The sequence below is a fragment of the Schistocerca gregaria genome, unplaced genomic scaffold (assembly GCF_023897955.1).
Source record: "Schistocerca gregaria isolate iqSchGreg1 unplaced genomic scaffold, iqSchGreg1.2 ptg000308l, whole genome shotgun sequence".
Taxonomy (NCBI): Eukaryota; Metazoa; Arthropoda; class Insecta; order Orthoptera; family Acrididae; genus Schistocerca; species Schistocerca gregaria.
This window is the reverse complement of record NW_026061788.1, coordinates 290,451-314,520: the sequence shown is the minus strand read 5'-3', so window position 1 is coordinate 314,520 and position 24,070 is coordinate 290,451.

The following is a 24,070-nucleotide window of genomic DNA, read 5'->3' as shown; positions in this document are numbered from 1 at the left end:
CTACAAGGTATCGACCAGTGCTCTCCTCGTCATCCGTTGGTAGCGATCATCTAGGAGTTCATCTACGCCCTGGAACGGTTCGGTCGTTCATTGGTGTTTCTCTGGACCCCTGGTGACTTCGGAATCCCAGGCATCAAACTTGCTGAGAGATTGGCCAACAGGCTACGTGGAAACCACTCATGGAGATCGGCTTCTCTGCAACTGACAAGCTTGCTGTACTACGCCGCAAGGTTTTGCGGCTTGGGAGACGAAAAGGCTTAACCTCAGCATGCACAACAAACTGCGTGCCACTAAGGAGACTTCGAATGTGTGGCAACCCTCCATGTGGGCCTCTCGTATGGACTCTGCGGTTCTCTGCCAGCTCCGCATTGGCCACGCTTGTGTGACACATGGCTGCCTCCTGCACCGTGATTACCCACCTCAGTCAGTTTCGGTGTGGCGCCCGGCTGACGGTGGCCCATATCTTGGTGAGCTGTCCTCCTTTGGCTGCCCTGTGACGGACTCTTCAGCTACCGGACTAGTTGTGACTTCGTAGGCTTTCCCGGCGTAATAAGTCTTGAAAATCTCTTCGGGTTTGCTGCCGGACTAGTTGCCATTAATTTCAACTGAAAAAGCCTCATTGGCTAATTTAGGTTTAAGTTTTATTCGTGAGGGTGGGTTTTATCATTCTTTATAAGTTTCAGCTCTAAAGCTTGTGTGGTGGATGTTTTCATGTGTCGCAGAGTGGCTAGCTTTTTCCTTTTTGTTCTCGTGGTGGGTCAGCCACGATCATCTGCTCATGTTTTTATCTGTTCTATCTTGTTTCTTGCTCCTCTGTGGCTTTCTTTTCCTGTTTTGTCCATGGTAGTGTTGATTGTCCTGTTCTTCTCCTGGTTCCTCCATTCTCCTGTTACCGTGCTGTACATCTCTTTTATTTCCCTTGTGTAATAATTTTGTTGGGAACGAGAGACCGATGACCTCACAGTTTGGTCCCTTCCCCCCTCTTTCAAACCAACCAACCTAAATGGAGGAAACCTGTAGTAAGTGGTTGACAAGAATGAATATTTTTAGACCATTTGGATGTGTATTACGCTCTCGTATTATACACAAGCAACGGAAAATTTTATCCATATGTTACGCAAGTTTCATCGGAGTTCCTCGTCCGTGTAAAATCTGCAAATGTAGCACAGCATAGAGGTTAAATGAAAAGAACCGAAAATTTTTTAGCGTTTAGTGTTTCTGAAGTGTTTGCAGTAAGAGCTGATAGCGGAAAATGAAAGTATGACGTTGTTACGTAGGATTACATTGCTTTATTGTTAAAAACCATTTCATTGCTTGTAGTTTAGGTAGAGAATTTGTGTTCACATTGCCATCGAGGGCTTAGATGTAGGCTAATTGCTCTCGTGCCGTCGAAATCAAAAGAGACGCCTTTACAATATTAAAGGCTCAATAACTCGCGTTGAATATTTGTAGAGTCCAACTCATACTTAGTTGACACATATATCGTTCGGAGCTAGGTGGCCTCTCTTTACAGGTTGAAAGAATTCTCTTGCTTAACGTAAATTTCATTCCCGGAATATTTCCGAAATCCTCATTTTCAGGATGTTACCTTTAAACTTCCGTGCAAGCGCGCAGCCAGTGGTATCGGGTTTTCTGTATGAATCGTTGTCTTCACTGCTGCGTATTCCTTTGCTATTGTAATTTTGCAGAAGAAATTTTGTAACACAGATGAAGTGACGTCTTTGATTTCACATTACGTGTATTAATGAAGCGCAAGTCAACAGTGTGGAAACATTTAGACGTAGAAATGTAATCGTAATTTGATGATAAATTAACCATTTTAGTCTGTTGTACTAAACTGATAATGAATTAGTGTTTTTCAAAGTAGAGAACAGCCAGAAAATATTATGTATGTTACAGAAGTTATTCCGAAGTACCGGTCGGTGCGCATTATTCTGCCGTTTTGGGAAAGGTGAAGTGTGCGCGGTGACAGTTGCTCGCCTGTGACATCCGCCTCTCGTGCTAAGACAGGTTTCCTTGGGTGCAGAAACGTGTTGCAGCGTGCTGCGGAATACGGTTGCGTCATTCTGTGTGATGCTGGCTGCGTGGTCCTGCGTGAAACGTCTACCAAAGTGCGGGGAAAAAAAAAGAAAAAAAGTGGCGGCGCGTGTTGTTCTCACTGTCCTTTGGAGAACGTCCATCTACCTCTATAGTCTTCAGGTTTTCTGCACACTCACTGTGTGTAGGTAGATACTGGATTAGCCAACAGAAATAGCGTTGGCGAAAATTCGGCTAAGTGCCCACCACGAAAAAGCCACAACTCCAGTCCATGGGCAGAAACCGAAAGTTAAACTACCGAGCGTTCGGGTTTCTTGCATGTCTCGTTCGGGAGAGTCTAAAATTTCTTTCTAGTTGTTTTGCCTCCATAACACTGAAAATATCGGGTCGGAATAAATATCTTGGGCTGCTTTCAGGTGTGAACTTTTAACGGAAAATCAGCGATATGGCGTAAATAAAGTCCGGATATTAAATACGGGCTTGATGGCAGTTTTCTGAGTCCGAAAAAGTCGCTGACCCACGACTACTTGAGTCAATACATTGTGTTCAGTAGGCGTCTTATAGAGAAGTGGTCAACATAATGTGTAGCAATCTGCAAGAAACATGCCAAGCGGAATTCATGTTGAAAGGTTCGCACACGAATATCTCCTACATCAAGCCACTCACAAAACTCGAACTTCCACAAAATACTCAGCACTGCAGTCGCTTTTCGTCAGCAATGAGAGAACCGATCAACTGCGCGAATTTAATAATTTTCAACTACAAATTTGATTCTTGAGATTTAACAAACGTTAACCGGAATACGGCTCCAAGGCGACTATATCGTCTCCTAGATCTAAGGCGCAAAGCCTAATCAAAGGCGCGGCGAATACTGAATTCCTATTGGCGACGCAATCATTACAAGATGACAACTAGTAATAATTTGCTACGTTATAGTGGTATTTATAATTAGACGACTGTGCATGATAGCGATACGACAACTACTCTCTAACACCTTTTCTTAATTCATTTAAAATATGGTATGGAAATGCAGAAGCATTTAAGCTTTTAGGAGGAGTTGGTTTTTCTCGATACTCGCCGTTTACCACGTCTCGTCTCCTAACCTGTGTCGTACGACATACTTGTATACTCAGCTTCAGTGGTACACGTCGATAACGTGAGGAAACATTTTGGCTAATAGCCAGTAACACTGAAGTACAAATTAATATAACATGACGAGGAATTTTAGGAAGCCAACATTCGAGATGTAGAGGTGGTGAAACTTTTACCTTTATACTTTTTGTGAGGGGGAGGTGCGGCGGTGAAGGGAGTAACAGTTTCGGAAAAGAATTAATTTATTTTTGCAATCCGTTGGAGGTCGGTGGGTGCCACAGTTTACCCTTTACTGGCGCGACGCGAGTTTCAGTGGGCTGTGATCAACAGTTTGCTTCTACACGCACGACAGCAGTAGCGGAAGCAGCTAAAGCAAAACATGCAGCTCTGTGATCGAGTGGAAAACCTGTTCGTTTTGGCAGTCAGAAAGTACATCGAAATTATGGAAGAGGAATACTGAATATTACCGGAAAGGGTATTCACAAGTGTTATGCAGCCAATGTTCATAAAACGCGAAGGACGGGGCATAACATTTCAGTAACAAAATTGCTCGACGATGCGGAGAGACAAAAGGTCCCACAACTTCACAACACAGACTTAGGTCGCTTTGAGTCGGTATCTACGGCAACAACGGTGTAAGACAGTGACAAATTCGAAAGATAAGGAAACCAGTTTAGAGAGCAAGAACAGCGTATCATCGGTCTCTGGGAATCGAACGAAATGAAATTCACTTACGTAGAGAACAGAAGGCGGAATACTGATATTAGGAGGCAACAGCGGAAAAATACTGAAATTCGGACATCGTTCTAAGACTATTCGTTGTAACAAGGAACATGAACTTCCATCCTCCCTGTTAACAATTCTGGAACAAATGGAGAATCTGTTTTGTGTCGCAATACTTGGGTACCTTTGCTTGATAATGAACTCAGGCACTCGTGGAGAGCTGAACAAGTGCTACAAACTCTTCATAACAGTAAGTTATTTGTGGACATCGTCACCGATAAGAACAGGATGCGTTACACGACAGAGCGAACACACTTTGCCGAAGAGGTTATCAGAATAGTGTGTACAGCAGTCACGATTTGGAACAGACCGTTACAGGATCCGGGATCGATGCGGTGAAGTTTTCCAATCTTTCGTGGCCCTGCTGTGAGAAAATAGGCGCATCTCGCACGTAGACCCACATACGAACTACCTGGATCGCCCGTTTGGTGCCCTGAAGAGTTGGTTTGCCAACTGAAACTCTAGTTCGTAAGTGAGTAAGTGGACAGATGTGAGCTCTGTTGACACTGTGCTGTAGGCTTTTGTGTCACTGGGGGTTTGAGTCACTGGGTCGACAGATTGACCATATTTCGTACTGACAGGATACCAAAATTCCCTTCTCGCGGGAGAGGGTCTGTGCAGCGATAGCAGCAACGAAGAGGAATCACGTAGACATGGCAACGAGCGCGTGGAAGTGCTAAGAGGCTAGAGGGAAGAGTGCCTTCAGTATGGAAAAAGATAATTTTACCAAATGGCAGAAAATGGGTCAGCAATATGGGAAGCTCGGTGGCCTGTATGCCAGCTAAAGACTTCGTGCAGTAAGACATTCCTGTAAGGCTGCGGTCACGTCGACGACGGTATCTGTGCATTTTACATCGACCGAAGATCTTTCCAAACCAGTAAGTCGCTACGTGCGCGGTCACAGGGTAGCCGATGTTACCGCCCGATCGTGCACATTTCGGATAATTGCTGAAATTCATATGTTTTTATTGGCATATCGGCCGACATTATACGAAGCAGACTGCAAGAAACAGATCGGTAAAAGGCGTTTGTGCCATTTTGTGAATGAAAAGTCATCGGGATATATTTTGGTATCAATAGATTGAAATCTCAGCTTTGTCGGAAACCACCCGTAGGATAAATCATTATCGGGATTTGTAAGTGTAACTTTACTTTTTAACGTCAAAGAATCTGTTAGAGAGGGATGCTGCATCTCACGGTTAGTTGCTTTAGTGGATATATCTTGGGCTGTGATAAGTGGACAAAAGTTGCATAGCTATTATTATTACTGCTACCAACTGGGGCTATGTCGGTAGTGTGATGGTTGCATGAAGGGGTTTCAGATGTGTGTGTTTCTTCATTTTTCAGTCTGTAGGTGAGCACAACATCAAATAAATTCGGCAACACATTAACTGTAATCTTGCTGTTAAAGGTTACCACGAATCATCGAGAATATATTGTACCGAAGACTCGTACGTGACTCACTTTCGGATAACGGAAGATGATTTTCAACACCAGCAGAGGTGTGATTAGGGTGTAATAAAATCCGACAATCTGAGGGTGCAGTTCTGGCTAACGTAAAACGGGAAATTACACGACTGTATTTGCCATCTGGCGTTTACATCTTTCCAATACTGAGACCTATACGACGTTCTGACAAGTTCTTGTCACGTGTTGCATGCTATTCAGGCTACAATGCCCTGAAGATTAAAAAGCTACTTATTTCACTCCTGCGACCCACATAAAGTACGACTAAGGATTGCATTTCTTCCATACCGAATTTTGGAGCTACGCTTCGTTCAACCCCAGCGGGTTTGGGGTCAGAATAGGCCCAAGGTATTCCTGCCTGTCGTAAGAGGAGACTAAAAGGAGTCCCTCCCCCTCAAGGGGGTAGTTTGCGACTGTGTCCGGAGACGAACGGTTCAACGACTTACATTTGATGTCATTTTTGTTTTTGGATTATTCTGGTATCTTCCTCCCTTTCTTGGTTTTTCTTTCATTTCTTTTTCCTTCCATTCCTTTTCATTCCTTTGTTTTCCTTCCTTTGTTTTTCCTTCCTTTGTCCTTCTCCCTCCATCACTGTATTCCTTCCTTTTTTCCTTGCATTCTCCTCCTCCTCCTCCTCCTCCACCTATTTCTCGCCTTCTCCTCCTTCCCCTCCTCATCATCACCTCCTCCTCCTCCTCCTCCTCCTCCTCCTCCTCCTCCTCCTCCTCCTCTTCCTCGACTTGCCCTTCCCTTCCTCGACTTCTTCTCCTCCTCCTCTTCCTCATCCTCGACTTCTCCTCCCTCCCTGCCTCCTCCTTACCTTTTTGTCCGCCCTATTGTCTCCAGCTCAGCGTTTAAAACAGTCTGTCCTTTCCCTCCCTCTCTCCCTTTTTTTCTATTCTTCTTTCCTCCCTGTGCGTGCCTGAAGGCCGACCCACGCATTCACACGCATAGCTGGTGACGGCGTAATGCGTAATTCCGTACGCCCTGGGTAGGCACGTAAGGTTCACACGTACCCCCTGGTAAAGGCCAGGCCCGGGTAGGGATGATCGCCTGAGCTGACACCTTCTGACTATGCCGATTGTTCCCTCAGTCCGTTTCTCGGGAAGTGTGACCTGAGGTGTAAACATTCACCTAAGGCAGGAGCACCCTCTGGGAGGGTCCCAACAAGGAAGGAGCACGCCATCTGAGATGGTGGCAATCATAGGGGATTCATCCGCAATGAATTCTTCTTCTTCTCCTTCTCCTCTCTCGACTTCTGCCATAAAAACGGAAACATGACCGGCCACCAGTGACAAAAGTACTGCCGCCTGCCCCAAAGTTTCTCGTAGTTTCTAGATCTGATGATGGAAAAGATTTTTCATCTGTCAACCCCTTCGTTATTCATAATTGCGTAGATGTCATAGGTGGATCTGACAAGTCTTGCACCAGGATGCGTAACTGTATCTTGTTGTTGGAAACTGAGAGCGCCTTTCAGGCACAAAAACTCCTTCGCGACACACTCCTGTACACGTTCCCTGTCCAGGTGGGGGCTCACTGCACTTTGAATTCATCTCGTGGTGTGGTATCTACTAGATCACTTGATGGATTGATTGACGAGGAGATTCAGTCTTTCCTCGCTGAGAAGAGCGTGACAGCTGTCCATAGGGTCATGAAAAAGGTCGACTATGACCTTGTAATGACCCAGACAGTTTTCTTGCCCCCCTATGGGGTCCACAACTTTTTTGTGGATACGTGTGTGGCGAGCAAGGGGCCCTGAGCTATTGCAGCCTTCTTTCTCTCCAGGGCTGCATTTCCTTTCTTTTCCCCTCCTTTCCCCTCCTTGTTTCTTTCCCCTCGCCCTCTCCTCTCCCTCTCTTGGCGTCCTTGCTTAAGTTGGCCCCTGCTAACCTCCTGGTTCTGTTGGTTTTACAATTTGGCTTTGTTGCATAATCAGCTCCTCCTATTGCCATTCCCTGTCCCCCTCTGGGGTTTGACCCCCATTCCTAAATTTTTGCTCCATAGTGTGAACCATTTGGGGAAGAGCACCTTACCTAGTGTCTCCTAGTACATTCCACCTTCTCTTTTACGTCGTTGTCTGATACTAGGTTGCATAGCCAGCACGGTAGCCAGCCCATGTGGTGGGGTCGCTTTGTACCCTTTTGGTTGAGCCCCCTGAACACACAGGGATTACACTTCTGATACCTGAGCTGTGACCTCCTCATGCATGCCTTGGAGTGGTTGCTCGTCATGCTGGAGCATCGGAACTCCTGGCAATGTCGGCCATGCCAGATGGCCCTTGCTGTGGTTAGGTGGCACCTGTGAGAAGAGCCCCTGATCTGAGTTGGTGGTATCAGGGCGGACGCTATGCAAATGAAATGCATATGGGTCCAGAACTCTGGCTGTTCTTCTGCAGCTGTCTCTCAGCGTAGAACTGATTCTTAAAGTGCTTCTTCTCTTGCCCGCTTCGGCCTTCCCTTCCATGACTACCCCCTGGGAAGAGGGTCAGGCCCGTTGGCTACTGGCGAAGCACTTCCCCCATTATCCAGTTTGCACCAGGACTGATGGGGATACTTTCACCAATACCAACTTTATATTTTGTGTAACACATGGAAGACAATTTTGGTGAAGTGGACTCCCTGATCAAGATGAGGTCAGGTTTGTTACTGATCAAAATTGCTTCACTTGCCCAATCTATGGCCCTTTGTGCCTGTACCCATCTTGGATCAATGTGTATTTTTCACACGGTCCTCATCCTTCAAACTGATGAGGAACTTCGGGACAATCTCGGATGGCGGGGTGTTCAGATTGTTCGGCGTGTTCAGAAGGGTTCTAAAGACAGTCGTATTGATACTGGTGCCTTTATCTTGGACCCTGAAGGGGTTACCCTGCCTGAAAAAGTTAAGATTATGTTTTATCGATGTGATGTGAAGCCGTACTTCCCACCACCTATGAGCTTGCGTTTTGGACACGTCTTCCTGCTGTTCACAGGCCCCTCTCTGTGGTGACTGTGGACGTCCACTCCATGTGTTACCCCTCCTGTGTGTGTAAATTGTCATGGTAGTCATTCTCCACGTTCACCCGATTGCCCAGTATATAAGAAGGAAAAGAAGATACAGGAGTATAAGTCCCTCGATTGATTAACCTACACAGAGGCCCGTAAGAAGTATCCAGGTCTTCAGCCTGTGTCCATGACATCTAGTTATGCTTTGGTTTCATCTTCACCCCTTCCTCACCCCCATCTCGGACCCCTCGCCTCCCCCCTCCCCTGCAGCTCCAGCACTTTCTTCTCTGGGCGGTGCTCCCCTCTCCAGCCGGAAAAGTGTCCCACTCCTTCGGCATCTGCCGGTCAAGGCGCCTATTCAGGATGCCCCTTCCCAGCACCTTCGAGGCCAAAGGTCTGCTGCATCGTGACGACCGCGAGAGCCGCGGTCTGTCGGCCCCCAGGTTGCCCGGTCTTTCTGTTCGCGATATTGCAGCAGCTTGCTCCTTTATGCCACACGGCCCTCCTAGATCTCAAAGAGAAAAGAAGCAACAAAAGTCCGAGACAAAGAGCCTCTGGTGTCAGCAGAGGTCCTCGTGTTGAGTTTTATTCGGGGGGGTTTTTATCGTATGATTTGAGTGTTTGTCCTTTTCTTTCCTGTATTGACTTGGGCCTTTCGCCTGTGGTTTTAAACTGTGGGTTTTAATGTCATTTGGTGGTTGGCTTTTCCTTATTTTCATGGTCGGCCAACCACCTTCACACTCGGTGTGATTTTAGTTCCGTTTGTCTGGTCTTTGTCTGTCTTTCTCGTATTGTGTCGTCCCTTGTCTCAGTTCTCCGTTTTTAACGACTGACAGTTTTTATTTCGTGTGATTTTATCGTGGAACAAGGGACCGATGACCTTAGGAGTCTGGTCCCTTCAATCCCACACCCAACCAACCAATCAGCAGAGGTCCCATCCGGATTCTGTCGTTCATGGATGTCGCCCCCTCCTTGTCGGTGCCAGATGGTGACTGGGTGGTATGACTGGCTTTAGCCTGTTCAACCTCCATTGAAATCATTGTTCAGTGGTTATCCAATGGAACTGTAATGGATACTACCATCACCTTCAAGAATTGAAATCCCTTATTTCGTCTTACTCTGCAGCTTGTGTGGTTCTACAGGAATCTCATTTTACTGATGATCACTCACAGACCCTCTGTCGGTTCAGTGTTTTCTGTCGAAATCGGGTCGGACCCTCACGGGCTTCTGGTGGCGTTTGTACGTTGGTCCGTACAGACATTGCTAGCAGGTGGATTCCTCTTCAAACTATATTGGAAGCTGTTGCTGTTAGGGTACACCTAGACTCTGAGGTCACGGTTTCCAATCTTTACCTCCCTCCTGACAGGACTCTTACACCTGCTGCCTTAACTGCCCTCCTTCAGCAACATCGTCTTCCCTTCTTCCTTTTTGGGGATTTTAATGCTCATCATCCCTTGTGAGGCAGTGCCTTTCCATCTAGACGAGGTCTTCTCATAGACCAGTTTATTGCAGACCACGACTTGTGCCTTCTTGATGATGGCTCTCCTACTCATGTCAGTGCCGGTCATGATACCTTTTATGCCATTGATCTTTCTCTTTTCTTTGCACTCTCTCCTCCGTTCATTACACTGGTCGCCAAATGACGACCTTTGTGATAGTGACCATTTCCAGTTGATTATCTCTCTCCCTTCCCGCTCCCCAAATGACACGTTACCTTGTTGGTGTTTCCAACGCACCGATTGGCCTCTATAAACTAAACAGGTCTTGTTTTCTCCCTCTTTGTCGGGTTGTATTGATGACAACCTACATGTCGTGTCTGACGCGATTGTTCGCGCTGCTAGCCCTGCTGTCCCGCGTTCATCTGGGCCATTAAGTCGCCGGCAAGTCCCATGGTGGAGTACAGCCATTGCCATTGCAATCCGTGATCGCTGTCGAGCTTTGCAACACCTTAAGGGGCACCCATCCGTAGCCAGACTTACTACCTTTAAACGCCTCTGCGCTAAAGCACGTTATTGAATGAAACAGAGCAAGTGGATATGTTGGGAACGATTCGTTTCTTTCCTTGGTAGTACTGTCCCTCTGTCACGAGTATGGGCTACACTTCGCTCTCTCCAAGGTTGCCATTGGCAGTCCACCCTCACAGGCCTTCACCTCCCAGATGGCCTTTGTACGGACCCATTAGCTTGTGCAGACTACCTTGCGACCCATTTTGCACTGGCATCAGCCCACTATCCAGCTGCTTTCCTTCACCAGAAACTGGTGGCTGAAGCTTTCATCTTATGTTTTACCCCTTGTGAGTCAGAATCTTAAAACAAACCTTTTACTGAATGGGAATTTCTTTCTGTTCTATCTTCTTCTCATGATACGGCCCCTGGCCCAGATTCCATTCATAACGAACTGCTTCAACATCTCAGTGCTCCACAATGACAACATCTTCTCCAGCTGTTTAACTGTATCCGCTCCAGGGCGACTTCCCTTCTCTGTGGAGGGATAGCATCGTGGTTCCTGTCCTTAAGCCTGTTAAGAACCCCCTATTTGTAGACAGCTATTGGCCAATTAGTCTGACCAATGTTGTTTGTAAGTTACTTTAATGGATGGTAGCCCGTCGGCTCAATTCGGTCCTCCAGTCTCGAGATCTATTGTCCCCTTACCAGTGTGGCTTCCAAGAGGGACGGTCTCCAATCATCCAATCATTTACTTCACTTGGAATCTGCAGTTCGGCAGGCTTTTTCCCAGCGCCACCATTTAGTTGCAGTGTTTTTTGACCTTCTAAAGGCCTATTACATGGCCTGGTGCCATCACATTTTGCTTACCCTTCATCAGAAGGGTCTTGGGGCCCACTACTGATTTTCATCCGCCAGTTCCTGTTCCATCGGTCATTCAGAGTTTGAGTTGGTACTGTTTTTAGTTCTCCACGGACCCAGGAGACAGGTATCCCACAGGGTTCTGTCTTGAGTGTCCTTCTTTTCCTCATTGCTATCGATGGACGTGTGGCCTCAGTCAGTCCTTTGGTTGCCCCTGCCCTGTATATGGATGGTTTCTGCATTTGGGTTAGTTCCTCCTCGATGGCATCTGCAGAACGGCAGCTCCAGGGAGCTACATGGAGTGCCTCTGCATGGACCCTCTCCCACGGGTTTCAATTTACTCCTCTACAATCGCAGGTGGTCCACTTCTGCCGCCGTACTATGATCCACCCCGATCCAGAGCCCTATCTTTATGCACAACGATTGCCAATGGTCCCACAGTTTCGTTTCCTTGGTTATCTTTTCCACAAAAAGCTCATTTGGCTGCCCCATATCAGACATCTGAGGGTAGGATGTTTCTGTAAACTCAATGTCCTTCACTTCCTTACCCACTCCTCTTCGGGTGCAGACCGTTCCCCCATCCTCCATTTTTATCATGCTCTAGTTCTGTCTCGCTTGGACTATTGCTGTCAAGTTTATGGTTCAGTTGCTCCTTCCACACTGCACGTGCTGGATCCAGTCCACTATTGTGGTATCCATTTGGCCACCGGTGCCTTCCCTACTACCTCTGTTGATAGTCTCCTGGTTGAATCTGGGATTCCCCTCCCCCCTTTTCTGTTCGGCGGTCCCAGCTTCTGGTGTCTTAAGCACTCGCTGTCCCTCCCTCTCATCCTTCCTATTCTGTCCTGTTACGAGACCATGGACGTCGCCCACCCCATTCCATCCCTCGGGCGGGTTTACCGGTTGGGCTCTGCCTTGCGTCTCTTTGCTGTGATTTTCAGCTTTCTTCTTTGTCCTGTCTTCCTCGCTCTCTCCCCTCCACCCCCCCCCCCCCCCCCTTGGCTAGTTCCTCAGCCTCTAATTTGGATTGATCTCCTCCAACGTCCAAAAGATTCCATCCCCCCAATGGTGATCCATTCCTTTTTCCGCCTAACTTAATGGGAGTTTCGGGATGCTGTCGTTTTTACACTGATGACTCAAAATCTGCTGATCATGTGGGGTATGCTTTCACGTCCCCTGTTGGAACGAAAAATCACCTGCTGCCACCTACATGTGGGGTTTTTACTGTGTAATTGATGGCAATTTCCCAGGCCCTTTACTTTTATTAAACAGTCCCAACACAACTGTGTTTTGTTCATGTAACGACTCAATGAGTGGCCTTCTTGCTATTGACTGATATTTTTTGCGTCGTCCCTTGGTCTCTGTCATCCATGACCATCTCGTTGATATTCACTGTGCTGCTTGTTCCATTGACTTCCTTTATGTCCCTGGCCATGTGGGTATCCTGAGTAATGAGCTCGCTTATCATTTGGCTGGAGAAGCAGTCACTTACCCCCGTTTTCTTTAACCCCTCCTGCAGCGGATTTACGGCTTCACATCAAATCCCACTTCACACAGGCACGGGCCAACTTTTGGGACGCTTCTCCGCTGTCTAATAAACCTCGTGCAATCAAGGTGATACAAGGATCATGGTGTTCTTCCTTCCACCTCTCGCGAAAGACTCGACCACACTGTGTCGTCTCCGCATTGGCCATACCAGTCTTTTGCGGGATGGGTCACCCCCACTTTGTGGTTGTGGAGCCTTCCAGTCAGTAGCCCACATTTTTCTTGAATGCCTCCTTCTTTTGGCTCTGCGTGCTAAGTACAGACTCACCCACACTTTACCTCTGATGTTGGCTGACGATTCCCACATGGTCTCTCTGGTTCTGTTTCCTCCAGGAAAGTGGTTTTTATTCTCAGTTTTAAGGTGTTGGGGCAGGGCGGTGAGTGCTTGGGTGTCTCCCACTGTAAGCCATGTTTGGAGATTCCAGACTCACCGCCCTGACAGAGATAATATTTTCTTCCCCTCTTACTCTGTTTTACCCTTTTTTAAAGGATTGGTTAGTCTCCTTTTCTCATAGGTACTTCTACATTCTAGCAGTTGCACGTCTTAAGTCATAGGTGGTATTGCCTATGCTGCTTCATCATAGTGTTGGGTTCGTTGTCTTGCTGACTTCCCTCATATTGTTTTTTACCATTTACAACATGACTGCCCTTTTACGTTTTCACCTTCTTCCCTTTTATTGTTCTGACTTTCCTGAGATGTCAAACAAGTGGAATGGACCACATTTGCAACAAGGGGCTGATGACCTTGCTGTTTGGTCCTATAAACCCCACACAACCAACCAACTAACCAAGCTTTCTTGCCTTTGACAGTGTTCAGCTGCCGTCGCGCATCAAAGTGGGCTATGAAGTTATTTCTGTTCGCCCTTACGTCCCGACACCTACTCGCTGCTACCAGTGTCGTCGTTTTAATCACACCCGCCAGTCTAGTTGTAATGCCGATAAATGCGTCACTTGTGGCAGGGACGCCCATGGGGGTGACTGTCTGTCTGTCACCTTGTTGTGTGAACTGTCAGGGTGACCATGCAGCATCCTCCCGCGAGTGTCCCATCTACAAGGATTAATGCTGTTTACAGGAAATTCGGGTCAAAGAGAAAGTGTCCACCTTGGCTGCTCGCAAGCTATTTGTTAGTAGGAAGCCCACGCTGCTCCCAACAAGGAAATACAGTACTGTCCCCTCCCCTCCTTCGCCTACTAGGTAGGTGTCGACACAGACATGCTATCTGACCTTTAGCATTACGGTCGTCCGTTCGGCCAGTGCTAAGATCGCCCGGTCAACGTCTCCTCTTCCTCCCGTCACCCCTAAGACACAAGAACCTTCATCAGCTTCTGCCTAGTCGAAGACCCAGAAGTCAGCTGCACGGGCCTTCAAGAAGGAACCGTCCCGTGAAGACTTCCTATGTACCTCGAACTCCCAGCCATCGACCAGTACTTCGACTAAACAACCTTCCAAGAAGGCTCATAGGAAGCACAGTTCTCCTTCTCGGCCACGGCGCGTTTCTTCTCCTGCGCCACCCAGCAGTTGCCCCCCCAGGCCGTCATCCGTTTCGCCTGGCCGCACCGCTGGTAGCCGAACATCTGGCCGTTCACCGCCGGAGGAAGCTCCACCTCCCGGCCGTCTTAACAAGATGGCTGACGAACCTATTGAACAAATGGACAAGAACTCTCCGCCTATTGATAGCGACCATCTCGCTTACCATCTATGTCTGTAAGGTGATGGAACGAATGGTTAACTTTAGGCGTCGAGATTCGAGCAGCCAAACCAAACTACTTACCGATGTACAATGTGGATTTCGTAGGTGCCTCTCTGCTGACGACCATTTGGTTACCTTGTCGACCTTCATTATGAATAACTTCTTGCGGAAGTGCCAGACAGTAGCTGTGTTCATTGATTTGGAGAAGTCTTAAGACACCTTTTGGAGGGCGGGCGTTACCCACACCATGCTTACATGGGGATTTCACGGTCGCCTCCCTCTTTTTTTTTCGTGAATTTTTAATCGATCGACACATAAGGGTACTTGTGGGTTCTATGCTGTCCGACGCCTTTCGCTAGGAGAATGGGGTGCCACATTGCTCATTTTTGAGCGTCACTCTCTTCGCCATAGCGATCAATCCAATAATGGATTGCCTCCCAGCTGATGTATTAGTCTCCCTTTTCTTGGACGATTTTACCATCTACTGCAGCGCACAGCGTACATGATTCCTGGAGCGCTGTCTTCAGCGTTGTTTTGACCAGCTTTACTCCTGGAGTGTCGCCAATGGCTTCCGTTTTTCTGCCGAGAAGACGGTCTGTATTATCTTCTGGCGCTACAAAGAGTTTCTCCCACCGTCCTTAAATCTGGGCTCCGTTGCTCTCCCATTCGTGGAGACAGGATAATTTTTAGGTCTTACATTTGACAGGAAACTTATCTCCACATGTCTTTTTTGGCTGCCAGTTGTACCCGTTCTCTAAATGCCCTCCATATTCTCAGCGGTACGTTGTGGGGAGCGGATCGAACCGTCCTACTTCGCTTATATCGGTCGATCGTCCGCTCGAAGCTGGATTGTGGGAGCTTTGTACACTCCTCTTTACGGCCGTACATCTTACGCCGTCTCAACTCCATACAACATCGGGGTTTACGTCTTGCGATCGGAGCGTTTTATACTAGTCCCTTCGAGAGTCTTCATGCTGAAGCCGGTGAATTGCCACTAACCTCCCAGCGCGATGTACTGCTATGTTGGTATGCCTGTCGGCTATTATCAGTGGCCAACTAGCCGTCTTATAGTTCCTTTATTGATAACTCTCTCGACTGTCAATACGGGTTCTATGTATCTGCCCTGCTACACCCTGGAGTTCGCTTTCGTTGCCTCCTTCAGCAACTTAATTATTCACTCCCTGCAACCTTTAGAGTGGGCGAGAGCCAAACGCCACCTTGACCCTACGCTCAGGTTCGCGTTCACCTTGACCTCAGCTCGTTCCCGAAGGAGGTAACCTCAGCTTCAGTATATCTCTCGCGGTTTGTCGAACTTCGTTCGAAGTTCATTAATACGAACTTCATTTATACAGATGGCTCTAAGACCAATGACAGTGTCAGGTGTTCTTTTATTGTCGGGGCACACAGTTTCAAATACCGGCGCCATGGCCATTGTTCGGTTTCAGAACTGAGCTCTTTGCCCTCTACCAGGCTGTTCTATACATCCGCCGCCACCGACATTCTGCTTATGTCATCTGCTCTGATTCCCTGAGCGCCATCCAGAGCCTCAGTGATCCGTATCCGGTTGACCCTTTCGTGCGCCGGATCCAACGCTCTCTTCAGCAGCTGGCTGACGATGGTTCTCCGGTTACCTTTATGTGGGTTCCTGGCCATGTCGGTATCCCTGGGAATGAAGTTGCAGATGCCGCCGCCAAGGCTGCGGTCCTCCAGCCTCGGACAGGTTCTTGTTGTGTGCCTTCATCTGATTTCAGCAGGGTCATTTGTCAGCGCATTTTATCGCTGTGACATGCCAATTGGTCTACACTTATTGAAAACAAGCTTCGGACCTTGAAACCTCTCCCCACGGCTTGGACAACCTCTTCACGCCCTTCTCGGCGGGAGGAGGTCGTTTTGTCCCGGTTACGTATTGGACACTGCCGGTTCAGCCGCCGCCATCTGCTGACGGCTGCGTCGGCGCCGTTCTGCCAATGTAGGCAATCGCTAACTGTACGCCACATTTTAATGTCCTGTCCAAATTTTAGTGCACTGCGCTTTGATCATAGCCCCCCATGTACTCTGGAAGAAATTTTAGCGGATGACCCAAAAGCAGCTGCTCGCGTTCATCGTTTATCCACTCGACAAACCTGTCTGACATTTGATTATGCTGTTTTTTATTATTCCTTGCCTGTTAATGTGCCTTTTATTAGTGTTGTCCTTTTTAGTTGCTGCTTTAACATTGTGCCTCACAGTGCATTCATAATTTAGTCTGGGCGCTAATGACCACTGTAGTTTGCGCCCGAAAACTACAAAAAACCACACATTGACAGAAAACCACAATTTCAAGGTGCACGCCGACAATTTCTTTATGAGTGACACTCTTTAGTACTCTCTTGAGTATTAGGAGTAAATATACTGAAAGATTGACCTCCCCAACGAAAAGACATGAAGGCTGGAGAACGAGGAGCAATAGCATGTCCAATAGAAGATACAGGAGATCCATTGTAGTAATACGTACGATAACAAACGTCTTACTCTGCATTCATCTTTCGTTGGTATTGAGACTCAGGGTGAGACACAGGTGGAACATTCCACAAAGACAATACGTGCAAGTCCCAAGGTGGGTCATTGCACCTTACAACACCTGTATTGGTGGTATTTGATTGACAAATTATCATAACTATAGAAATACTACATAGCATCGATGATTTAGTATTTATACAGCTTCCAGGACGCAATTAAAATTGCAGTGATCACCAGGTGACTCGAATGGACTGCAGATTACTTCAAGAACAACACATTCCACTGCGCAAATTAAAAGCGGAAATTGCGGGTGGACTATTAGCCGTTAAGAGAAATCAAAGCGAGGACGCCCAAGTAAAGAGAACTTGTCAAAAAAGAATAGAGCTACGAAAACAGTTCCGCCAGTTTTTGACTGCCAAAAGAAAAAGTAAGATGATTGGCTTGTAAGGGAGGAAACAAGAGGACGATGCAGATGAGTTTCAAGGTGGTAGCGTCTAAGTCTGCATCTGCATCTATACTCCGCAATCCATCATGAGGTCCATGGCAGAAGTTACGTCCCATTGTACCAGTTACTAGAGCTTCTTCCTCTTGTATTCACGTATACAGCACGGAAAGAACGATCATTCGTATGCCTCTGTGCGTGCAGTACTTACTCTAATCATATACTCACGATCCCAATGTGAGCAATTGGGATGGTAGTATATCCTAGAGTAATCATTTAAAACCGGTTCTTGAAACTTTAACACTTTCTCGGGATAGCTTCTGTATTCGAGAATTAGTTCTTTCATTCTCTCTCCCACGAATTAACCCTGTGACCATTCGTGCTGCCCATCTCTATATACGTTAAATGTCCTCATCGAAACGTCGCGGGTTTTCGACGCAGATACCCGGATGGAAGCCCGAGAAGATTTCATCAGCAGTACACGCCGGGAAAGCCTACATTCACATATTTGGCTACGGTAGTCACTGCCTGTCAACAGAGCGTGATCCCTTCAAACATTTCATTCAGCACCTATCTATAGCCCTAAGCTTTCAGACCTATTTTGCACTAATGTTCCTTTAAAAGTTCCGTTACAGCGTTTCTATACCATGGAGGTTATCTCCCATTATGAACTGTTCTGTGGGACACACATCTATCCAGCATGTGGTCAATTACCCTTTCAAATTTGAGCCATATTTCTTCTACATGCTCCTGCCTTGTGTTGCCAGTTCGTCATTCACATATGACAACATCCATTTTCATCTAGTTTACAGAACATACTTATCTTTCTGCTCTAGTTGACCTCTGTACTTCAATAATCACTGTTGCCAGAACCCCACCATGGTCACTGATCCCAGTTTCGATGTGGGTATCCTCAGAATTCAGGTATGTTCGTTGCATTAAATCCAATATATTTCCATCATAACTAGGGTTCTTAACTGTCAGTTAACAGTAATTGTTAGTGAACTTTCACAGGACGCCCTACCATACCCACCACTAGACGAAACCTCAGTTCACTTCTCAACAAGTTCCCCAATCATATTGTAATCAGTGGTGGAGACTTTAATCATCCAACAATTAACTGGGAAAATTAGTTTTGTTCAAGTGTTCGGTTACATCAGTAGAGGAGTCTGTTGGGCGATAGGATCCTTTTATACCCACTCGTGGTACTCAGTCTTGTGCAGTCACCCACATGCAGCTTCAATTTCTCTCTGTGGATTTGAGTTACTGTACTGCGACAAATACACGACCTGTATTTGTCATTTATCTATACTTTCGATGTACACCTAAATTTTCCCTAAAAATCTACCATTTCGGATTTGAACCAGCTTTCTGTACCTACCACAATGTGAGCATCACTGCTTTTGATGAGCACCTCAAACTCTGGCACTTAGTTGAAGTTTACCTTTAGGATTTTAATACTCTCACCGGTGGGACGTATTTTTCGAACTTCCACTGATATTTCTGGTTTTTCTGCAGCGAGTGTTATCTGGATGGATGAAGACCATCAGGTAATGAAACAGGTTGACAAAACCATAGTGCCTACACACACTGTTCCATGTCCGATGTAGTAGTGCTTCTGTCAGATCACGGCAAGCTAAGTAGTTCATCACGTGCCACATGACAAGCCCAGTCAGCTGTTGCTGGTGTCTACATTACAACCATACTCAAATATCTTGACGAAGCACAGCCGAATGTAGTACTTGTGGTAGGGATGCTCATGAGTGCAATTGCCCACCACCTTCTCCCTGCTGCATAAATTACAATATCAACTATGCTGCCTCATCTCGTTAATTTCCTCTGTATCTCCGTGAGCAAGCTGTCAAGGCGATCAGAGTGAAGGAAAAAGAGCCTTAACCTATCGTTAACAAGCTGTTGGATAGTGAAAGCTGTGTTTTCCACCATCTGCTACTAAAAGTATAAATCTCGATACTCCTCGCTCCTCAAAGGAAATCGCCACACGGACATGCGTTCTCAAATGCAGCATCGCAGTTGTAAAATAGCCTAGTGTCACGGTAGTATCCGCTTCTCCTTCTCCGAAGCTGCAACTCGCAACATCTTCACCTCTGGCGGCGAAATCACCTGCTACACAACCAGCAGGCTAGAAATCAGGGACTAAAGTGCCCTGTGAAGATTTTAAACATCCTTCAAGCCAACAGACATCTGAAACTTCATCTGCCGACAGCAAAGGCTCAGATATCCAAGGAAAACTGTCTTTCCTTTCGCTGACTCGCTGGTCCTCATAAGCAGCGTCGTCACATGACACCCTCACCTGCCCAAGCTCCGTTCTGCCAGTGCCAACCTTTTTCGTGCCATGGAACCTGCACACTTACTCAGTGAGGATGCCGACACTTTCGTAGGTTGCATGGAACAGGATCCTCCAGCCACTACGCCCTATAGCATTGATTCTTTGAAGGCTGACACTCAGCAGCCCATGAGGTGACAACCCACCATTATTCCTCCTCCCATATCCGTCATGACTTCCCTCCAGTGGAATGTTTGTCACTACATCCAACAATGAAGATTTAAACTGCTCTTGGAATCCCTGCCCTGAGGAAACAAAATTGCCCTTGTGATGGCTTCGACGTCTTCCGTTTCTTTCCAGTCCACTTTAATCTCCCCCCTCTCTCCCAATGATTACATTCCATCTCGTGAAGGATTCATGCTGCTCCTATTGGTTGACGTTCATATTCAATCACTCTCACTGAACACTTGGCTGCAAGCTGTTACAGTCTGAATTTCCTTTCATCACTTGTTCCCTTTCTATTATTGACATCACTCCAGCATTTGATGTTAGCAGTGGCCAACACCCTCACCTCTTTTTGCTACTTCGTGACTTTAATGTACACAATACCCTTCAGGGCCCTCCCCCCATGAACCACGGACCTTGCCGTTGGTGGGGACGCTTGCGTGCCTCAACGGTACAGATATCCGTACCGTAGGTGCTGTGGTGTCACCGCCAGACACCACACTTGCTAGGTGGTAGCCTTTAAATCGGCCGCGGTCCGGTAGTATACGTCGGACCCGCGTGTCGCCACTATCAATGATTGCAGACCGAGCGCCGCCACACGGCAGGTCTAGAGAGACTTCCTAGCACTCGCTCCAGATGTACAGCCGACTTTGCTAGCGATGGTTCACTGACTTCTACGCTCTCATTTGCCGAGACGATAGTTAGCATAGCCTTCAGCTACGTTATTTGTTACGACCCAGCAAGGCGCCATTATCCGTATTATTGATATTGTGAATCATGTACTTTAAAGAGCGACGTTCTCCATTAATGGATTAAAGTTAAGTATTCCACCAGCTACGTCCGTTTTTCTCAATTCTAATTCCCTTGTCATGTTCCAGACCTCACGCGAGCCTGCGTGAGCTAAAACGCGAGCATTTCGGCCTCCTTTACTATCACGGTTGGCTCTCCTGCCAACCACAACAGGTGCAACTACAACGGAGGGATATCTGTTGAGAGGCCAGACAAACGTGTGGTTCCTGAAGAGTAGTTGCAGGGGCAACAGTCTGGATGATTGACTGATCTGGCCTTGTAACATTAACCAAAACGGCGTTGGTGTGCTGGTACTGCGAACGGCTGAAAGCAAGGGGAAATTGCAGCCGCAATTTTTCCCGAGGGCATGCAACTTTACTGTATGGTTAAATGATGATGGCGTCCTCTTGGGAAAATATTCCGGAGGTAAAATAGTCCTCCATTCGGATCTCCGGGCGGGGACTACTCAAAAGGACGTCGTTATCAGGAGAAAGAAAACAGGCATTCTATGGATCGGAGCGTGGAATGTCAGATCCCTTAATCGAGCGGGTAGGTTAGAAAATTTAAAAAGGGAAATGGATATGTTAAAGTTAGATATAGTGGGATTTAGTGAAGTTCGGTGGCAGGAGGAACAAGACTTCTGGTCAGGTGAATACAGGGTTATAAATACGAAATCAAATAGGGGTAATGCAGGAGTAGGTTTAATAATGACTAAAAAAATATGAGTGCGGGTAAGCTGCTACAAACAGCATAGTGAACGCATTATAGTGGCCAAGATAGACACGAAGCCCATGCCTACTACAGTAGTACAAGTTTATATGCCAACTACCTCAGCAGATGGCGAAGAAATTCAAGAACTCCATGATCAGATAAAAGAAATTATTCAGGTAGTGAAGGGAGACGAAAATGTAATAGTCATGGGTGACTGGAAGTCGAAAGTAGGAAAAGGGAGAGAAGGAACCATAGCAGGTGAATATGAATTGGGGCTAAGAAATGAAAGAGGAAGACGTCTGGTGAAATTTTGCACAGAGCACAACTTAATCATAGCTAACACTTGGTTCAAGAATCATAAAAGAAGGCTGTAAACATGGAAGAAGCCTGGAGATACTGGCAGGTTTCAGATAGATTATATAATGGTACGACAGAGATTCAGGAACCAGGTTTTAAATTGTAAGACATTTGCAGAAGCAGATGAGGAGTCTGACCACAATCTATTGGTTATGAACTGTAGATTAAAACTGAAGAAATTGCAAAAAGGTGGCAATTTAAGGAGATGGGACCTGGACAAATTGACTAAACCAGAGCTTGTACAGAGTTTCAGGGACAGCATATGGGAACAACTGAAAGGAATGGGGGAAAGAAATACGGTTGAAGACGAATGGGTGGCTCTGAGGGATAAAGTAGTGAAGGCAGCAGAGGATCAAGTAGGTAATAAGACGAGGGCTAGTAGAAATCCTTGGGTAACAAAAGGAATATGGAATTTAATTGATGAAAGGAGAAAATATAAAAATGCTGTAAATGAAGCAGGCAAAAAGGAATACAAACGTCTCAAAAATGAGATCGACAGGAAGTGCAAAATGGCTAAGCAGGCATGGCTAGAGGAGAAGTGTAAGGGTGTAGAGGCTTACCGCACTAGGGGTAAGATAGATACTGCGTATAGGAAAATTAAAGAGACCATTGGAGAAAAGAAAACGACTTGTATGAATATCAAGAGCTCAGATGGAAACACAGTTCTAAGCAAACAGGGAAAACAGAAACGTGGAAGGAGTATATAGAGGGTCTATACAAGGGCGATGTACATGAGTACAATATTTTGGAAATTTAAGAGGATGTAGATGAAGATGAAATGGGAGATAAGATACTGTGTGAAGAGTTTGACAGAGCACTGAAAGACCTGAGTTGAAACAAGGCCCCCGGAGTAGACAACATTCCATTGGAACTACTGATGGCCTTGGTAGAGTTTTGTCAGGACTGGCTCTCCCATCTGGTGAGCAAGATGTATGAAACAGGCGAAATACCCTCAGACTTCGAGAAGAATATAAAAATTGCAATCCTAAAAAAAGAAGGTGTTGACAGATGTGAAAATTACCGAACTATCAGTTTAATAAGTGACAGCTGCAAAATACCAACGCGAATTCCTTACAGACGAATGGAAAAACTAGTAGAAGCCGACCTCGAGGAAGATCAGTGTGGTTTCCGTAGAAATATTGGAACAAGTGAGGCAATACTGACCCTACGACTTATCTGAGAAGCTAGATTAAAGAAGGGCAAACCTACGTTTCCAGCATTTGTAGACTTAGAGAAAGCCTTTGATAATGTTGACTGGAATACTCTCCTTCAAATTCTGAAGGTGGCAGGGGTAAAATACAGGGAGCGAAAGAGTATTTACAATTTGTACAGAAACCAGATGGCAGTTGTAAGACTCGAGGGACATGAAATGAAATGGAAGCCCCTTCAGGGCTCTTCAAGAACCTGACAGAGACGTGACGTCATTGGTGACATTCACAATTAACTCAACCTCATCCGCCTTAACATTGGAGCACCCACTCCACACACACCTATCACTATTTGGACTCCTCGTTCTGCACTGCACAGCTTGTAGAGTGGCCCGTTCTGTGACGTGTACTCCAGCAACTGTTTCCTTTGTGCTTTCTGTTTGCTGACACATACCCCTACATATGTGCAAAATTGATTGGTAGCTTTCTAAGGCTGAATGGAGGCTTCACTCCTCGCTGGCGACCTTCGATGAACAAACTTCCGCACTAGCGATGAGCAGGTTACCCTTAGTGCAGCCGAAAATTTCATTCCTCGAACTTCCTCTCTACTGCTCTGTGTCCTGGTCCCTTGGTGGACTGAGGCGTACTGCGAGGCACTTCGTGCGCGGAACCGTGCTCTCCGCGTTTATAACTGTCCTCCTACGATGACAAACTACATCTGTTGTAAACAGTTGCGTGCACAGTGCCACTGCATTCTTAGAGACAAAATTAGTAAATGAAATCCATCTACGTTTTTGCTAAGTTCCTCTCGCTCTTCTGTCATTTGCGCCAAACTCGTAGGGATATCTGGGAGAAAGGGCCTTTCTCAGATCTCTGGATGACAGTACCAGATGTCATAGTGGACTCTATCGCTATCTTAAACTTCGTGGAGCTTTGTTTTGTGGAGATTTCGAGCTCTACGCATTATTACCCGGCCTTCCTCCATCGGAAAAAAGTGGAGGCGGCTTGGACAATAACCTTGCTTTTTCAGAATCTTGAGGCTACAATGCCGGATTTACTATGAGAGAGTTGTACTATAATCTCACTTAATCCCGATTCTGTTCCCCAGGGCTGGAAGATGTTAACATTCAGATGTTGCAGCACCTTCTCTTGCAGGCAAGTATTTTATCCTCCATACGGACAATCCCCTCTAGGTGGAGGGAAGGTTTCCGAG